The sequence below is a fragment of the Rutidosis leptorrhynchoides genome, chromosome 4 (genome assembly GCF_046630445.1).
Source record: "Rutidosis leptorrhynchoides isolate AG116_Rl617_1_P2 chromosome 4, CSIRO_AGI_Rlap_v1, whole genome shotgun sequence".
Taxonomy (NCBI): domain Eukaryota; kingdom Viridiplantae; phylum Streptophyta; class Magnoliopsida; order Asterales; family Asteraceae; genus Rutidosis; species Rutidosis leptorrhynchoides.
In genome coordinates, this window is record NC_092336.1 from 28,216,740 (window position 1) to 28,223,493 (window position 6,754).

At 32.8% G+C, this 6,754-nt stretch overlaps 1 non-coding gene across 1 annotated transcript; it reads right to left on the reverse strand.

Annotated features, from left to right (window-relative positions):
* Window positions 1–1,872: 1,872 nt before the first annotated feature.
* TRNAQ-UUG (transfer RNA glutamine (anticodon UUG)) lies at window positions 1,873–1,944 on the reverse strand. The gene has a single exon. It is a non-coding gene; the product is annotated as a tRNA-Gln (tRNA).
* Window positions 1,945–6,754: the final 4,810 nt, after the last annotated feature.

Genomic DNA, 6,754 nt, shown 5'->3' on the forward strand with positions numbered 1-6,754 from the left:
ACCACCAACTACCACCACAACCAACCTCCACCAACCACCACCTACCACCAACCACCACCCACCACCACTACCACCATCCACCAACCACTACCACCAACAACCACCACCTCCACCACCATCCACCACCACCCACCATCACCAACAACCACCCCCACCACCACCCACCATCACCAACAACCACCACCACCACCAACCACCACCACCAACCACCACCACCACCACCACCAACCACCACCACTAACCACCACCACCACTAACCACCACCACCACCACCAACCACCACCACCAACCACCACTACAACTAATCACAATCAACCACCACCAACCACCACCAACCACCTACCACCAACCACCACCCACCACCACTACCACCATCCACCAACCACCACCAACAACCACCACCTCCACCACCATCCACCACCATTAACCACCACCACCACCTACCATCACCAACAACCACCACCACCACCAACCACCGCCAACCACCACCACCAACCACCACCACCACAGACCATCACCACCAACTACACACCATCACGAACCACCACCATCAGCCACCACCACCACCACCCACCAATACCACCACAACCCACCACGCACCACCAATCACTACCACCAACCACCGCCACACACCACCATCCACCACCCCTACCATCACGCACCACCTCCACCACCCACCACCACCACAATCACCACCACCACCAACCCCCCACTTCCACCACTAACGCAACACCAATCGCCACCAACCACCACGGCCATCACCCACCACCCACTACCACCACCAACCACAACCACCATCACCCACCACCAACAATCGCCACCTACCACCACGACCACCACCCACAACCACCAACCACCGCCACCAACCACGCACCATCAACCACCACCAACCACGCACCATTCGCCACCACCAACCACCTCCACCGCCATCACCAACCACCCACTACCAACACCACAAACCACCACCACCCACCACCACCATCACCCACTACCTACTAACCACCACCACCCACCACAACCAACCACCCCCACCACCACCAACCATCATAAAAACATTTATCATTCATCGAAAAAAAATTATCATTCATCAAACAATAATCATTCATTAAACAGTTATGATTCATAAAATCAATAATTATCATTCATCAGAAAAAATTATCATTCATCTAAGTTATCTTTCATTAAATAGTTATCATTTTTTTAAAAACTGTTATTATTCATCAGAAAACAATAATCATTCATCATAGAATGATTATCAATCATTAAAACATTTATCATTCATCGAAAAACAATTATCATTCATCAAACAATTATCATTTATTAAACAGTTATGATTCATAAAAGCAACAATTATCATTCATCTGAAAAAACTATCATTTATCTACGTTATATTTCATCGAATAGTTATCATTTTTTAAGCAGTTATTATTTATAAGAAAGCAATAACAATTCATCACAAAATGATTATCATTCATTAAAATAATTAGCATTCATCAAACAATTATCATTCATCAAACACTTATGATTCATAAAATCAACAATTATCATTCATCAGAAAAAAATTATCATTCACCAGAAAAAAGTAATCATTCATCTAAATTATCATTCATTAAACAGTTATCATTTATGAAAATATGATGAATGATAAAAAAAACTGATGAATGATATAAAAATAAGATGAATGAGAAAAAAATATGATAAATGATAAAAGTTTTAGTAACAATCACATGTCAATTATAAGTCAAAAATGTTATCATTCAAAAGGAAACAATTATCATTCATCACAAAAAAATTATCGTGCTTCAAAATGTTATCATTCATCAAACCATTATCATTCATCAAACCGTTATCATGATTACTTTTATAAAAAATGGGGCATTCCGAGAATTGAACTCGAGACCTCCCGCACCAAAAGCGAGAATCATACCACTAGACCAAATGCCCAATTATCAAACAATTATCATTCATCTAATTGTTGTCATTCATATAAAAAACACTTATCTTTTATCGAAAAACGATTATTATTCATCATAATGCTATCAATCATCAAACACTTCTCATTTATCAAAAAACAGAATTATTCATCAAGAATTTATCATTCATCAAAATACCCGATAATTGATAAAAATATCAAATGAATGATAAAAGTAGCTGATGGATGGTAAATGATGAATGATAAAAGAACGTGATAGATGATAAAAAAATATCTGATGAATGATAAAAATAAGCAGTAAATGATAAAGATAGCTGATGAATGATAAGCGAAAAATGATAAAAGAACATGATGAACGATAAAAATACCCGATGAATGATAAAAATACCCGATGAATGATAAAAATACTCGATGAATAATAAAAATATCCAATGAATAATATAAATAGATGATAAATGATCAATAAAGAATGATAAAAAAACCATGATGAATAAGAAAAAAAATGAATGATAAAAAAAATACGATGAATGAGAAAAAAGAATGATGAATAATAAAAATCGGTGATGAATGATAATTTATCATTCATCACTCGTTTTGATGAATGATAAATTTATCATTCATCACGATTATTATCATTCATCATCAATTTTTGAACGATTTCGAATGATTTTGGCTTATAAAAATATATATTCAGAGAGCATTTTTATGCATATTAATCTAAAATAAAAAATAAAAAATAAAACAATTATCATTTTTATGCATATTAATCTAAAATCAAAAGTGTTTTGAACTTGTTCGATTTGAATTCTTAACCTATAGACGGTTAATCTAGGTCAAATCACACATAACAGAAGTACATAAGAGAAACACAAGTCCCAATGAGTTTTTTTTTTCTAATTTATTTTTTTGCTATCTAAATATGAATTTTAGTGTAGGTAGTATAGATGTAGTATAGATGTAGTATTGAATTCGTTAATTGTATGTATGCTAGTATTGTTAAGTACCTTTTAAAAAGGTGGGTGTTCTCGTTGAACTCTTTTTTAAACCTTGAACAGTTGTCAGGCATTTTCTACCATTTCGCTGCACTGTATACGTATATGAACGTATCCTTTTATTGACCCGGCATACGAGTCCTCAGCATTTTCCTCAGCGAATGGGTCTGTCATTCATAATCACTACCTAGAAAGAAAAAAACGATACATACACAGTAACGATACTATTATAATCATAACTAGATCATTTTTCATCTACTTTACAACAAATTGTCCAGCACAAAGCATAAATAAAAGTTCAACATATTATCATTAACTACATCAACTATAATCACAATTTCACAATGATAAACTCACATGCCAACTTGCGATAGCTCTATAGAAGAAAACAAGTGAACTAAAAGCTATTATCATTCATCAGGTATCACCCAATCATATCACACTTGCTCAAGTCATCTATAAAATATATGGCATTTAAAACTTGCAAATCTCATACACACATACATATACATCAAACATGATTATAAACAAAAATATAAAGAAACCTACTCCGTATCATTTACCCATTCAGTAAATTTCATTGAGATAAAACATTGGTGTGCATTATTTATAAAAACGTACATCTTAAACGCTACAGAATCAATCGAGCAACATAAGTACTCGAAATTGAGCTTAATCACAACATAAACTAATGAAGAATCAAATAAATATCAATCGTTGACTTACATGTAAATTTGTGATAAGAATGAACAAGTTGAGATCATCCAGTAAAACTTAAATCTAATCAACTAATTGAACTATCATCCTTTTTAAAGTAATATCATTTGACAGCACAATTAGATACCTACATACATCATGGGTACATTCATACATCACGGGTACATTCATAAACGTAAATGAAAAAATAAAATACAATCAAAAACTTCTAGTCTAAACAAAGAATTAGACAACCAATTAATCATTTTAAGACTTTTATAAGTCAAAATTGTATGGACTTTCAACAGATAACAAATAGCACAATTTATTTAAATAAATTTAGGAATTTAATATAAAGTAGAAAAAAGTTACCTGGCTGCTGAGAGGTAAGTAATTGTAGATAAGAATAGTAGTTCATTTGTGGAACTGGAATTAATCAAGCCGTAACGGCGAAGTAACGGAAGCTTCAACAATTGCAGCGCCATTGATGACTAATGTTTTCACATGAATCCTAAATAAGACCGTACAATTCACTCTCATAAACATAGATTTCACACCAAATTAGCTTCTTCAAAGTTCATACAACAACAAAATTTCAATAAACGGATTACACATACATGCAGCTACGCATATTTTAGGAAGTTGAAATTGAGACTGAAACTCGATGCCACAAGCTCCAATAGATACCGATTAGCATATCTTGTGAAGATTCAGGATCCAAAACTGCTTTAAATGCTCAGAAAAATCGATGAACAGTATCGGTTTTCTTCACATGAATACGAACTATGCATTTATTGGACGAAACTGAAGTAGCAACGTAACAAGTTTACCTTGATGCCCAAATTTTTGTGCCAGAATTCGCAATTAGTCGCTCCTCCAGTCATTGTACCCAGCATATAAGGATTTATTTCAATGATTTTCTTCACACATTGTGATGTTGAGTACAAATATTATAATAAGAAAGATGCTGAAAACTAAAGAAAGTTATTTAATAAATAATATTTTACATATACTGATAAAACAATCCATTAAACTAGATCCATATACTTAAAGATCATAAGCTTTGATCTGCATTACATGTTGTTTATGTCTACATGTATTAAACGGGCTCAATTGCTGAAATAGACAAAAAGACTTATTGACAATTCTGGATTGCTTTTCATGATTTTCTGTTCAAATAAATAGACATATGTTGCACTACAACACACATTGTAAACACACATGGACTGTGATTCCTTCACGAAAAATGCTTAGAATTCTTCACCTAATGCTCGAATATGAACATCATAACCTGAATCACAACAGAAATCGTGAATTTGAAGATTGAGGATTCGGTTGACTTTTGGAATCGAATCTTTAACTTCAAAATTAGATCTTGATTCATCATGTTTGGATCTGAAATTGTACAGGTAGCTTCACGAATAGATTTGCAACGAATCTACATTTACACTTTTCGTTAACTCGTTTCAATCTGATCCAGAGGTCAAAGCATATGCGTTTTTGGTGAAAAGATGAACACAAAATCAAAAATGTTGATTCTGTTGATGTTATACAAAATTGATGATGAACGAAGAAAGATGAACGACATTTATAAATCGGATTTTATGTAATTTAGTCGAAATTGATGTGGTTTAGAAGTGAAAACTGAGAAACCCTAATTTGAATCAGATGAACATGCGTGTTATGTTTTCTTTTTATTATCTGATTTATTAAATTGATTTGCAAAATTACCGAATTACCCCTTCGCATTTTTTTTATATAAATTAGACTATTCTGAAATGTAAGGCTCATATTCACTTATCCAGTTTGTACCCCATTTAGTGCTTATTCATGGATTGGTCCACTATATATATATATATATATATATATATATATATATATATATATATATATATATATATATATATATATATATATATATATATATATATATAGTGGTAGGATCAAGAGGGAAGTAACCAATCGGGGGAGGGGGGGGGGGGGGAAGCGGGGGAAGCAAAATCTTTTTTTTTTTGTTTTTTGAAAAAACTTTGTTCACGAACATTATAGATTGGATGAAAATATGAACATTTAATAAAGACACTTTGTGATAAATGTTTTTATTTTGGCGGGAAAACGCTCGAAGAACTAATATATAACAATTATCATGTTTTTTGAGCGTATGTTGAGGTTTTAGATATTACGGTTTAGATATTAGGGTTTATATGGTTTAGATATTAGGGTTTAGAAATTTAGGGTTTAGGGTTTAGATTTAGGGTTTTGATTTAGGATTTAGATTGAGTTTTTAACACGAACGGTTTAGAGTTTAGGGTTTTGGGTTTGGTGTTTTGAATTTATGGAATAAACCCAAAACACCAAACCCTAAACCCTAAACTCTAAATCGGGCTAAATTTTACTTCACAAAACATGAAAAAAAAAACGTTAACATTCTTCACGAACAATATTATCTTGAATGTTATTTTTGTCGATCGTTTTTCCGCCTAAATAATAACATTCATCACGAAGTTTCTTTTCTAAATGTTCATATTTTCGTGTGATCTTGATGCCTGAAAAAAATTCCAAAAAAGCGAAGAAAAAAAAATTTGCTTCCCCCGGATTGGTTACTTCACCATTGATCCTGCCCCTATATATATATATATATATATATATATATATATATATATATATATATATATATATATATATATATATATATATATATATATATATATATAACAATTATTAATATTCTACAGTAAATCCATTAGATCTTATTGATAAATCATGTTATGTTAGCCCCCTACAAAATTGTTCAGCTCTGTCCTGATGACCTGAATGAAACATGTAAAGACTTTAAGCATGTAATTAGTGGCGAGTCTAGTAGTATACCGGTGAAGTCATGAGACACTACTAGTTCTAAAATTTTTAGTAGAAAATATCCTTTAAATTATATCGGACACCACTAAATTTAACCACAAGACACCGTATATTTTGCAAATTATAGTTTTTCTTTTAAAATTGTTTAGGACATTACTAAATTTAACTACACGGACACTATATGTTGAGTTTTAAGTTTTTTTAAAGTAAACTGCCACTAAAATAGCATACAAAATATAATTAACAGTGAACAAAATTTTCGAGACCGAATCCATTT